Source organism: Prionailurus bengalensis, chromosome B1 (genome assembly GCF_016509475.1).
Source record: "Prionailurus bengalensis isolate Pbe53 chromosome B1, Fcat_Pben_1.1_paternal_pri, whole genome shotgun sequence".
NCBI lineage: Eukaryota > Metazoa > Chordata > Mammalia > Carnivora > Felidae > Prionailurus > Prionailurus bengalensis.
Window position 1 is genome coordinate 159,775,704 of NC_057344.1, and position 12,971 is coordinate 159,788,674.

The window sequence follows — 12,971 nt, forward strand, 5'->3', positions numbered from 1 at the left end:
AACAGTCACGAGGAGCTGAAAAACGCTTTAAACGAAATGCATAACAAAATGGAAACCACCACAGCTCGGCTTGAAGAGGCAGAGGAGAGAATAGGTGAACTAGAAGATAAAGTTATGGAAAAAGAGGAAGCTGAGAAAAAGAGAGATAAAAAAATCCAGGAGTATGAGGGGAAAATTAGAGAATTAAGTGATACACTAAAAAGAAATAATATACGCATAATTGGTATCCCAGAGGAGGAAGAGAGAGGGAAAGGTGCTGAAGGGGTACTTGAAGAAATCATAGCTGAGAACTTCCCTGAACTGGGGAAGGAAAAAGGCATTGAAATCCAAGAGGCACAGAGAACTCCCTTCAGACGTAACTTGAATCGATCTTCTGCACGACATATCATAGTGAAACTGGCAAAATACAAGGATAAAGAGAAAATTCTGAAAGCAGCAAGGGGTAAACGTGCCCTCACATATAAAGGGAGACCTATAAGACTCGTGACTGATCTCTCTTTTGAAACTTGGCAGGCCAGAAAGAATTGGCAAGAGATTTTCAGGGTGCTAGACAGAAAAAATATGCAGCCAAGAATCCTTTATCCAGCAAGTCTGTCATTTAGAATAGAAGGAGAGATAAAGGTCTTCCCAAACAAACAAAAACTGAAGGAATTTGTCACCACTAAACCAGCCCTACAAGAGATCCTAAGGGGGACCCTGTGAGACAAAGTCCCAGAGACATCACTATAAGCATAAAACATACAGACATCACAATGACTCTAAACCCGTATCTTTCTATAATAACACTGAATGTAAATGGATTAAATGCGCCAACCAAAAGACATAGGGTATCAGAATGGATAAAAAAACAAGACCCATCTATTTGCTGTCTACAAGAGACTCATTTTAGACCTGAGGACACCTTTAGATTGAGAGTGAGGGGATGGAGAACTATTTATCATGCGACTGGAAGCCAAAAGAAAGCTGGAGTAGCCATACTTATATCAGACAAACTAGACTTTAAATTAAAGGCTGTAACAAGAGATGAAGAAGGACATTATATAATAGTTACAGGGTCTATCCATCAGGAAGAGCTAACAATTATCAATGTCTATGCACCGAATACCGGAGCCCCCAAATATATAAAACAATTACTCATAAACATAAGCAACCTTATTGATAAGAATGTGGTAATTGCAGGGGACTTTAATACACCACTTACAGAAATGGATAGATCATCTAGACACACGGTCAATAAAGAAACAAGGGCCCTGAATGAGACATTGGATGAGATGGACTTGACAGATATATTTAGAACTCTGCATCCCAAAGCAACAGAATATACTTTCTTCTCGAGTGCACATGGAACATTCTCCAAGATAGATCATATACTGGGTCACAAAACAGCCCTTCATAAGTTTACAAGAATTGAAATTATACCATGCTTACTTTCAGACCACAATGCCATGAAGCTTGAAATCAACCACAGAAAAAAGTCTGGAAAACCTCCAAAAGCATGGAGGTTAAAGAACACCCTACTAACGAATGAGTGGGTCAACCAGGCAATTAGAGAAGAAATTAAAAAATATATGGAAACAAACGAAAATGAAAATACAACAATCCAAACGCTTTGGGACGCAGCAAAGGCAGTCCTGAGAGGAAAATACATTGCAATCCAGGCCTATCTCAAGAAACAAGAAAAATCCCAAATACAAAATCTAACAGCACACCTAAAGGAACTAGAAGCAGAACAGCAAAGGCAGCCTAAGCCCAGCAGAAGAAGAGAAATAATAAAGATCAGAGCAGAAATAAACAATATAGAAACTAAAAAAACTGTAGAGCAGATCAACGAAACCAAGAGTTGGTTTTTTGAAAAAATAAACAAAATTGACAAACCTCTAGCCAGGCTTCTCAAAAAGAAAAGGGAGATGACCCAAATAGATAAAATCATGAATGAAAATGGAATTATTACAACCAATCCCTCAGAGATACAAACAATTATCAGGGAATACTATGAAAACTTATATGCCAACAAATTGGACAACCTGGAAGAAATGGACGAATTCCTGAACACCCACACGCTTCCAAAACTCAATCAGGAGGAAATAGAAAGCTTGAACAGACCCATAACCAGCGAAGAAATTGAATCGGTTATCAAAAATCTCCCAACAAATAAGAGTCCAGGACCAGATGGCTTCCCAGGGGAGTTCTACCAGACGTTTAAAGCAGAGATAATACCTATCCTTCTCAAGCTATTCCAAGAAATAGAAAGGGAAGGAAAACTTCCAGACTCATTCTATGAAGCCAGTATTACTTTGATTCCTAAACCAGACAGAGACCCAGTAAAAAAAGAGAACTACAGGCCAATATCCCTGATGAATATGGATGCAAAAATTCTCAATAAGATACTAGCAAATCGAATTCAACGGCATATAAAAAGAATTATTCACCATGATCAAGTGGGATTCATTCCTGGGATGCAGGGCTGGTTCAACATTCGCAAATCAATCAACGTGATACATCACATTAACAAAAAAAGAGAGAAGAACCATATGATCCTGTCAATCGATGCAGAAAAGGCCTTCGACAAAATCCAGCACCCTTTCTTAATAAAAACCCTTGAGAAAGTCGGGATAGAAGGAACATACTTAAAGATCATAAAAGCCATTTATGAAAAGCCCACAGCTAACATCATCCTCAACGGGGAAAAACTGAAAGCTTTTTCCCTGAGATCAGGAACACGACAAGGATGCCCACTCTCACCGCTGCTGTTTAACATAGTGCTGGAAGTTCTAGCATCAGCAATCAGACAACAAAAGGAAATCAAAGGCATCAAAATTGGCAAAGATGAAGTCAAGCTTTCGCTTTTTGCAGATGACATGATATTATACATGGAAAATCCGATAGACTCCACCAAAAGTCTGCTAGAACTGATACAGGAATTCAGCAAAGTTGCAGGATACAAAATCAATGTACAGAAATCAGTTGCATTCTTATACACTAACAATGAAGCAACAGAAAGACAAATAAAGAAACTGATCCCATTCACAATTGCACCAAGAAGCATAAAATACCTAGGAATAAATCTAACCAAAGATGTAAAGGATCTGTATGCTGAAAACTATAGAAAGCTTCTGAAGGAAATTGAAGAAGATTTAAAGAAATGGAAAGACATTCCCTGCTCATGGATTGGAAAAATAAATATTGTCAAAATGTCAATACTACCCAAAGCTATCTACACATTCAATGCAATCCCAATCAAAATTGCACCAGCATTCTTCTCGAAACTAGAACAAGCAATCCTAAAATTCATATGGAACCACAAAAGGCCCCGAATAGCCAAAGGAATTTTGAAGAAGAAGACCAAAGCAGGAGGCATCACAATCCCAGACTTTAGCCTCTACTACAAAGCTGTCATCATCAAGACAGCATGGTATTGGCACCAAAACAGACACATAGACCAATGGAATAGAATAGAAACCCCAGAACTAGACCCACAAACGTATGGCCAACTCATCTTTGACAAAGCAGGAAAGAACATCCAATGGAAAAAAGACAGCCTCTTTAACAAATGGTGCTGGGAGAACTGGACAGCAACATGCAGAAGGTTGAAACTAGACCACTTTCTCACACCATTCACAAAAATAAACTCAAAATGGATAAAGGACCTAAATGTGAGACAGGAAACCATCAAAACCTTAGAGGAGAAAGCAGGAAAAGACCTCTCTGACCTCAGCCGTAGCAATCTCTTACTCGACACATCCCCAAAGGCAAGGGAATTAAAAGCAAAAGTGAATTACTGGGACCTTATGAAGATAAAAAGCTTCTGCACAGCAAAGGAAACAACCAACAAAACTAAAAGGCAACCAACGGAATGGGAAAAGATATTTGCAAATGACATATCGGACAAAGGGCTAGTATCCAAAATCTATAAAGAGCTCACCAAACTCCACACCCGAAAAACAAATAACCCAGTGAAGAAATGGGCAGAAAACATGAATAGACACTTCTCTAAAGAAGACATCCGGATGGCCAACAGGCACATGAAAAGATGTTCAGCGTCGCTCCTTATCAGGGAAATACAAATCAAAACCACACTCAGGTATCACCTCACGCCAGTCAGAGTGGCCAAAATGAACAAATCAGGAGACTATAGATGCTGGAGAGGATGTGGAGAAACGGGAACCCTCTTGCACTGTTGGTGGGAATGCAAATTGGTGCAGCCGCTCTGGAAAGCAGTGTGGAGGTTCCTCAGAAAATTAAAAATAGACCTACCCTATGACCCAGCAATAGCACTGCTAGGAATTTATCCAAGGGATACAGGAGCACTGATGCATAGGGCCACTTGTACCGCAATGTTCATAGCAGCACTCTCAACAATAGCCAAATTATGGAAAGAGCCTAAATGTCCATCAACTGATGAATGGATAAAGAAATTGTGGTTTATATACACAATGGAATATTACATGGCAATGAGAAAAAATGAAATATGGCCTTTTGTAGCAACGTGGATGGAACTGGAGAGTGTGATGCTAAGTGAAATAAGCCATACAGAGAAAGACAGATACCATATGGTCTCACTCTTATGTGGATCCTGAGAAACTTAACAGGAACCCATGGGGGAGGGGAAGGAAAAAAAAAAAAAAAAAGAGGTTAGAATGGGAGAGAGCCAAAGCATAAGAGACTGTTAAAAACTGAGAACAAACTGAGGGTTGATGGGGGGTGGGAGGGAGGAGAGGGTGGGTGATGGGTATTGAGGAGGGCACCTTTTGGGATGAGCACTGGGTGTTGTATGGAAACCAATTTGTCAATAAATTTCAGAAAAAAAAAAATAAAGAACATGAATATGTATGCCTTTCCAAAAAAAAAAAAAAAAAAAAGAATATGGGCCTCTATCTAAGATAGCTGTACACTCTCTTGAGCAGCTCAAGTTGCTTCACTTTATTTCATTAATATTATTATCTTTAATATTATTATCTTTAACTATAGGGCAAAGCATCAGAGGGATTTTTCAATTCACTTTCATTACATGCAAGTTATATGGCCAGGATTTAAAACTGAAATACCTACAGGATCCAAGCAGCACATACAAGTGGGTGATGATGGTGGGGTATAAGAAACTAAGTGTGATGTAGTAGGGACATGGGAAAGGACTGAGGGCAAACCCCTTCCTAAGGAGGCAGATGCCACTGACTTCTAGCCATTTGTTGCCATGAGGCAATGAGGACCCACCCAGTGGAGTGGGTATACTGATGTTTAACAGAAGCTTAGAATTGTGAATACATTTTGTCTGTCTGTGGAATATTCCAATTTAAAATGTTGACTGAAAACTTTTGAAACCCTGAGCCAAACACATCATGCTTACAGGGCAAATTCAAAGGGCTGCTGGTCAGGTGCATCCTTTCTATATCAATTAACCATATATGCAGGTATAATGGTTAATTTTATGTGTCAACTTGGCTACGCCACAGTACCCAGGTATTTGGCGAAACACATCCGATGTTACTGTGAAGGTATTTTCTTAGATGAAATTAACATTTAAATCTGTAGACTGAGTAAAGCAGATTATTCTCCATATTGCGAGTGGGTCTTATCCAGTCAGTTGAAGGTCTTAATAGAAAAAGACTGCCCTCTCCAGAAGAGGGAATTCTGGCAGCGAACAGCCTTTGGACTTGAACTATAACATTCGTTCTTTCATGGGTACCCAGCCTTCTGGGCTACACTGTAGCCAATGGCTATGGACTCACAATCATAAGAACTATAATCCTTAACAGAAATTTCTCATTCTCTCTGTGTCTCTCTCTGTCTCTCTCTCCGTTCCCCACTCCCCCCCCCATTTCCATATGTATATGGATATATATTTTTTAAATTAAATATAAAATGGAGACCAGACTTGAAAATTCCCTGAGCAGACAAAAACATTTAAGCCACATAAGCGAAACTTAATTTAGCTTATTCTGCAAAACAAGTGAAACTTAGGCTATTTCTTACAAATGCCCCTGATGATCATAAAAGAAATTAAGTCATCTTCCTAAAAATTGTATAATATAAGCACTTTTAACTAATTCCTTGCCATCTGGAAATTCCCATTGTGATAACCAATCACTGCAAAGGTTAAATAACTTCCTTATTTTCATTTTATAAGCCATCCTGTAATGGTATGCCCCTTAGCTTTGTATCTGTTATCAATCTGAAAACTCCCAGTTTGTGAACTATTCTTATATGCACAATAAACTTATCAAATACTACTTATTAAATTGGTGGTTTTCATTTTGTTATTTCTGAATTTTTTACTCTCTCTCTCCCTCTCTATATACAGATATAGATATACATATGGATATTTCCTACTGGTACTATTTCTCTGGAGAACCCTCACTAATATACCAGTTTTGTTTGCCTACAACAGTTTTATGTGTATTTTCTGAGGACAACTAAGTAGCAAGATTTTTACCTCAAAAGTTACCAGTTTGGATGATAAATTCCTTGGCCACCCTATTTGTATAGCCTCACCTCCACCACCCAAGATGACTACGCGCTGAACTTTACAAAGCAAAACGTAGCCAGTCACTCTGATCTAGCCCATTTGCCCCATGGAACCTTCCTCCCTGATAGACTATAAATGGTTTCAAACCAACGCAACAGAAGTATCACCTTTATTCCATGATCCCTCTCACTCTCTGTCTCTCCCCTTATAACAATTTGAAACATAATCTTATTTGCATTTTTCTTGTTTTCCTTTCATTCCTGATTTATATGTGTTTTTAAGTGGTAAGCTATGTCAGATCCCATTTCTTGTATGCAGCTCTCAATTTCATATTACAGGGCCCTTGGCTATTCTCTTGTGAACTGGTCTTACTCATGACTTTCTCTTACTTTCCCTCTTCTCACTTTATTTCTCACTTATAGTACTGTGTAAAAAGGGTTGTGAGGGGTGGGGAGAGAACTCTGTCCACACTATCATTCAGGGCCTCAACTACTTCTGTCTACATATTCCAGAATCCCTAGAGTTTCCATGGAATCCTCTCCATTTGGCTGGCAGATAAGAGGAGAGAAAGGGCCTGAAAATTGGAGTCGGCTCAGGTACACGTTACTTCTGCCCACATCCTATTGGCCAGAACACAGTCAGATGATCCACCTAACTAAAAGATAGTCCTACTGTGTTCCAGGAAGTAAAGGAAGTAGAATCTGGTGAACACACACAATGCAATGCTGGCAGTGCTTCCCAAAGGTCAGAGGTATAATGATAAAATGCAATTTGGTAAACAGTATTCTATGATGAGCTAAGATTACATAGCACATGGATGCATCTCCTGGTGCTCCAGCCAGACAACAGAATTGGATTGCATGTCCTTCACTGACTTTTCTACCAACATCATCCACATTTGAAATTTCCAGGAGAAAACTGGTACTATAGTTGAAGAATAAGCAGAAAAAAAATAGGACTGCAATTTCAATGCAGCAGATAATTAATCTTTATAAAAATAGAGTGCTTTGGAATTTCAGTCCATTCCAAAAAAAGGAACGTAACTGAAGTATTAAGTAAAGAGGTTACTATGATTAGAGACCACCAGTTGAAGAGTGGGCAATGGTCTTAAGCTAATTCATCATTAATAAATTCAGCGTTATTTTTTCAGATGAACTAGGAAAAGAAGAGTTACTGATCCTAGCCAAAAATGGAGATAGTGTCTAAAAGTTAGAAGCAATCACTTGCTTAAGATTATAAACCTGAGAAAAAGAAGCCTTCTCAATATTAGTAAGAAACCAAGCTCTCTCCAATTCTCTTTACGAAATCATATCCTTGGTAATTATCTCTCAAAGTCTGCCTTGATCCTTAATTCTAAAGATCAAATCCTGAAATTCCTACAGGCAAGATTTATTTTAAGAGTTAAATTTGTTAAGTTCTACCCAACATAAAAATAACACAAATTCTATGTTTTCTTATTCAATATATGTTATTAGCTTAAACAAGATATTTTGTTTTTTTTTAATTCAGTTTCTCTTTTTCTATTTGTTTGCTTTTATGTTGATTTCTTGTTGTTATTCCCAGAGTCTGTGTTATTCAATGGGATAGGCATCACACAAATTCCATCTGTCCTTCATGTGTTGATAAAAGAAAAGCAGTAATGTCTCTGGAAAATCATCAAAACAGATTCCTAGTAGAAGCAAAACATATTGTCCTCCAACTCAACTTTCCTATCTGTTAAATTCTCTCTGTCTCATGACAGGGCAAAGTTGGTAAGGAAAGCTTCCAGCTCTCTGATAACTCCCACCCCCAATTTGCTCAAATAGAAGGGGAGAGATGTAAGAAATGGGTTAGATTTACTGAGATTTTGTTGGATCACAATTCCAAGGGGCTGCAGGGGATTTTGATGGCACCAGGGGAAAGTCAGACTCTGCGTGGAAGGCATTCTTTTTGGATGTTCTTCCCTCCATTAGGCTAGAGAAAGAAGACTGGCTTTAGGGCCTGATCCTCAATAAATAACATCTACCATCTCTGTCTTAATCGAGTGCTAATGGCTTTGAACTCCTCTTCTTGCTAGCTTAAACTTATTTTACATCATGATCAGAATGTTAAATCTCAGGCCTGGACATGAAATTAGGGAGAAAAGAAGGAAGAAAATCTTTCTACATAGAAGTTGAATTGAGTCTTCCCAATGGCCTCACCTAAGTTTGAGTATGAAGCTTAACAGTAATAAAATATATGGCTAATCCTTTTTTGTCCCTCAAGCATGGTGAGCAACAATCACAGAATGAAATCAGTTGTTTAGAATTCTGGGTTCCTGATATCACATAATATATTAACTCTTTTAACAAACATTTCAAGGACTACTTTTCTAAGCATTATGATAAATGGAAGAAAATCTGCCCTAAGGGTGATGGTAAGTAGAGAAAAAGTGTACAGCATAGCCTTATAACATTAACCTCTAGAAGAGATCTATACCTGAATGCCACAAATCTCTATACTTACACACAATTACATTTACAAATTAGTTTGGCTAATTTTATATTTAAATTTACAAAGCCCTTCCAGGATCAATCTACCACAAATTTAAGGGATAATCCACCCCCCACAAGTACCTAAAGTCCCTGGGAAAGTAGCTGTCACATCGTTTCAATATGATATTGATGTAGCAGCCGATTCATTGCTCACCATTGCCTGCTTCCCAATGTCACATCAATTCCCAAGTGATAAATGTAAACTGATTTTAATCACTATAGTCGAATGGGTACATACTTCAAGAAACTTCAAGGAAGTTATTATCTAAAACCATAAAATCAAAAACCTGGAATTTCCCACAGAGATCATTTGTCTACCCGGTTCCTCTAATGGGAGATAGTATAAATTTTTAACCTTCAAAATTTGAGGCTAGATATTTTTTAGCCTTTTGGCAGTTAGGAATACATTAAAAACCATAGCAAATGAATAATTTGGGTTCTGGAAGAGATAGAGACCAAAACATAATAATTGATACTAAACAATGATATATGGTAAGTATACCATTCTTTAGGAGTTTGACCATGAAAAGTTAGAGGTATCACAAGAAATTGTGAGATGTCTCAAAACTGGGTGAAGAAGATAATAGAGAAAAGTGATATTGAATGTTTTATGGTAAATGCTTATAGAATGTAAACATCTGAAGAAGAAATTTATTTTTAGTTTTACACAAATGAATATATTTTTAAAAAAAGGAAACACCAAAAATCTGCTACTTTGGACTTACAAATGTTGTATCTGTCAAACATTTCTTGCTGGAAAACATTTCTGATAATTTAAAATCATTAAATCTCCAATGCCTACTCAGAGCCTCAGACATGAGACAAATCTTAGGCAAAACCTTCTCTGTACCATTCAAGATTCTTTAGGTGAAAATTCTTTTCTGCCATTCAGGCAGGATGGAAAAAAGCATTGTCTAAACTTAAGCAAACAAATGAAAGTATAATAATATTTAAATCTTTTAAAAAAAAATTTAATGTTTATTTATTTCTGACAAAGAGAGAGAGACAGAGACAGAGAGAGCATGAGTTGGGGAGGGGCAGAGAGAGAGGGAGACCCAGAATTCGAACCAGGCTCCAGGCTCTGAGCTTCAGCACAGAGCCCAACGCGGGACTGCGAGATCATGACCTGAGCCGAAGTCCAATGCTCAACTGACTAGCCACCCAGGCGCCCCTTTATTTAAATCTTTTTAAATCTTAGGCTTTTACTACTTCTGTTGGCATGGAAGGACCATGGAAGGAAATTTCATCAACCTGTACTTTTTTCTCCTTCTTGTCTTCTGTGTTAATATCACTGTGCCTCTGATTGCCAGTTCAGGGGCCAGCAAAGGCCTCTAGGGTTTAAAATGCACACTCATCTGAGATGCTCTAAGTGATAAAATGCAACCATTCATCCTTTGAAAAATTTAACTAACCTTAACTAACATTTAACCTTAACTAACATGATTATTACCCCTGATAGCCAAGTCACTTAATATCGTAAGTTTAAGGGGCACCTGGGTGGCTCGGTTGGTTAAGCGGCCGACTTCCGCTCAGGTCATGATCGCACGGTCCCTGAGTTTGATCCCCACGTCGGGCTCTGTGCTGACAGCTCAGAGCCTGGAGCCTGTTTCAGATTCTGTGTCTCCCTCTCTCTCTGCCCCTCCCCTGTTCATGCTCTGTCTCTCTCTGTCTCAAAAATAAATAAACGTTAAGAAAAAATCTTAAAATAGAAGAGAAAAAGAGCCCTACAAGGCCAACTTATCAGCACATGCCTATGTAATATCATAGAACACTCACAAAGTTATACAGGTAAGTGGAATAAACTTTCTAAATAGACTTGCTCTTAGCGTTGCTTACACTGAGTTGATCATTTTGTATCATTTGCTAGTGGTGTTTTGTTCTAATTTCTAGCAGTGAAGAAAAAGCCTTAGCAAAAAAAAAAAAAAAAAAATATATATATATATATATATATATATATATCTTATTCTTATTAGTTTGAACACTTCTCTTGAACTGAGTTAGTGCTTTTCACTCATAAGAATGTCACAGTGTGAAAGAAATAACCATGCTTTTGTGAGATGCAATTTTTAATGTCAAGTCTGGGAATTAGTTGGGATAGATAAAGTATTGTAATATAAATAAATGTGAATCACAAATTCAAATGGACCTACAAACAGCCCACAGGGAAACAAAGAGAAAGCAAAAAAGACAACTTTGATTTCAAGTTACAAGACAGTTTATTATTGGTCAGTAAATTTAAAACAACATTGACAAATCAATGCGAATAAAGATGTAGTAATACTCACCAACATTTCTCTGTATTTTGTTTTTGTTTTTGTTTTTGGACTTGGATTTATAATCACAGAGGATAACAAATTAAAATTACTCAGTACTTTCTCTCAAAAAGTTTAATATTTAGGAGACTTGGAGGCATTTATTTGCAAACATATGATCATATGTACATTACTGAAAAAATACTGGGTAAATGCAATTTAGAGCTCTTTCAACACCCTTTATTCTGGAAAGTTTAAATGAAAATGCAAAATAAAAGATGAATTGAGGATACCATTTTTCAAAGTGGATTACGCTGGGTATTAATAATTATTTTGTTTGGTAGAGATTGGACAATCTGTGAGTCAAGAGATATGGGATAGGATCTCTGCTCTACCACACCCTAGCAATGGGTCTAGGCAAGTCTCTCCATCTTCATGGGCAGCATTTCTTTGATCCCCGATCTGGGGATCTGTTCATTTCCACAACTCCACCTTCCTGGTTAATAATAAAGATACAATAAGTATAAATTAAATTTATTGAGCGCTTACTACTATGGAAAAGAGCACAAAACTTTCTCAAAAAATAAAAATAAAACTATTATCTGATCCAACAATTCCACTTCTGGACAATGTTCAAAGAAAATTAAAACAGAACATTGAAGAAATATATGCACTCCATGTTTATTACAGCATTATTCACAACAGCTAAGATATAGAAAACACAAGTGCCTGTAAATGGATGAATGGGTAAAGAAGATAATGTTGTGTATGTGCATGTGTGTGTATGTGTATGTATGTATATATGTATATATATATATATATATATATATATACACACAATGAAATATTATTCTGCCATGAGAAAGAAGGAAATCTTGTCATTCATGACAACATGAATGGACCTTGAAGGCATTATGCTAAGTGAGATAAGTCAGAGAAAGACAAGTTGTATATGATATCACCTATATGTGAAATCTAAATAAGCCAAACTCATACAGAGAGTAGAATGGTGGTTATCAGGGCCTGGGGAGATGTTTAAGGGTACACACTTGCAAACAGCAGATAAATAAGTCATGGTGATCTAATGTACAACACAGTGAATATAGACAACAACATCACATTATAAACTTCAAAGTCATTAAAGAGACTTGATTTTAATTGTTCCTATTACAAAAAGGAAATGATAATGACATGACATGGTAGAGGTATTAGCTAACACTAATGTGGTAATCATACTGCAATATACAAATGTAACAAATGAACACATTATAAACCTTAAACTTACACAATGTTATATGTCAATTGTAGCTCCATAAAAATTAAAAAATAAAAGGCTCATTCTGGCTGTAGTGTTGGAAATACATTACCAAGGGCCAGGGTAAATGCAGGAAGATCAGGGAAGTGGCTCTGGTGGTAGTTCAGGTGAGAGATGACAGGCGCTGGCAGCAGGGTGGCAGCAGTAGAGGGGGTGAGAATGTTTGGATTCTGGTTATATTTCAAAACTGAGTCAGTGGGATTTCCTGATGGACCAAATGCAGGATGAGGAAAAAGGGAAAGGTCATGGATGACCCAGAAATTCTTGGCTCAGATATCTGCCATTTACTGAGGTGTGTAGAACATTAGTCTGGAGTATATTTGAGGGGGAAATCAGGAGCTCATACACCTGTGTACTGCTGCTTCACCGTTATTCCCCAGGGCACCAGGGGGCTCTACACCAGTACTTTCGGAGTTGGAGGGTGCCAC